Source organism: Penaeus vannamei, chromosome 12 (assembly GCF_042767895.1).
Source record: "Penaeus vannamei isolate JL-2024 chromosome 12, ASM4276789v1, whole genome shotgun sequence".
Classification (NCBI taxonomy): Eukaryota; Metazoa; Arthropoda; class Malacostraca; order Decapoda; family Penaeidae; genus Penaeus; species Penaeus vannamei.
In genome coordinates this window covers 45,691,908-45,693,552 of record NC_091560.1, presented here as the reverse complement: position 1 = coordinate 45,693,552, position 1,645 = coordinate 45,691,908, and positions in this window count along the sequence as shown.

Sequence of the window (1,645 nt, the reverse complement as noted above, 5' to 3'; positions counted from 1 at the left end):
TAAAAGTAGTGGTAACAGTGATGATATCAATAATCATGATGACGATGATAATTATTCCATTACTACTAGTAGTAATAATGATAATGATAATATAACGATGATAGTGGTATTGATAATGATGATGGTTATTATAATGCTACAACTACTAATGATAGGAATGACAGAAATGGTAATAATAACATTAATAATGATAATTATGATAACGATAATAATGATAATTAGAACCATAATTTTAAATATTATCATCATGTTAATACTATCCATTTTACAAACATTACCATTATTATGCACGCAGACAGACACATTCAGGTACTCACACACACACACACACACTCCCTAGAACATCTGCACTTCCCCCTTTCTTCCCCCTCTTCACCCTCTCTCCCTCCCCCTCTTCATCCTCTCTCCCTCCCACTCTTCACCCTCTCTCCCTCCCCCTCTTCACCCTCTCTCCCTCCCCCTCTTCACCCTCTCTCCCTCCCGCCCTCACCTCTTTCCCTCCCCTACTTCGCCCTCTCTCCCCTCCCTCCGCACCCTTCCACCCTTCCCTCCTCCCAGTCTGCGCGTCCTTGCTGGCGATAAGGAAAGCCCGTATCTGTTCAGTCGGGAGATAAAGCCACTGATATATTGTTTACCTCTTCCTTTAGATTATGTATTTACAAAGAAAAAACAAGTAAACAAAACAAGGTCAGTGAGAGTGATTAAAGGGGGGGGGGAGGAGGGTGACGCTTATGACGTAAAGAGTTTACGTAAAAGCAAGAGGCAGATTATTACGCAAATTACGCAAGGTACATGAATCTTCCCGAAATGCCTTGCAGTGTTGTCGTTTGGCGGCGGCTGGCTTTGCGGCGGGAGAGTCCAAGAGCTGATGTTGATTTTTTCACGGTTGTTTTTAAAATTATGTAATTATGATAATAGTTCTTTCTCTCTCTCTCTATCTATCTCTATCTCTCTTTTCTTTTCTCTTCTCTTCTCTACCTCTCTCCCTCCCTCTCTCTCTCTCTCTCTTCCTGTCTTGTCTTGTCCCCTTCCTCTCTTTTCTCTTCTCTTCTCTCCTTCTCCCCCCCTCTCCTCCCTCTCTCTCTCTCTCTCTCTCTCTCTCTCTCTCTCTCTCTCTCTCTCTCTCTCACTCTCTCTCTCTCTCTCTCTCTCTCTCACACACACACACACACACACACACACACACACACACACAGACACAGACACACACATACACACACACACACACACACACACACACCCTCTCTCCCTTCCTCCCTCCTCTTACCCTCTCTCTCTAACAGTTTCTCCCCCTCCCTCCTCTTCCATCCCTCAATCTTACCCTCAACGCAGGCCTCCCCCCCCCCCCGCTTCGCCAAATAGGAGTTAATACCATAGTCAGGCTGGCGAGGCCCCCAATATGCTGATCTGCCACGCATTATGCTCCACTTAAGAATGGGCAACCCTTAACTCCCTCCCTTAACAGCTATCCTTAACCACTGCCTTTAACTGCTATCCTTAACCGTTGCTCTTAACTGCAACCCTTAAATCCTACCCTTAACTCCGAAACTCGTCTCCTTAACTCCTGCCCTGCCCTGCTACCCTTAACTTACAAACTCCTATTCCTGAAGTCCTACCTTCAACTCCTACCCTTCAGCTTACCCTT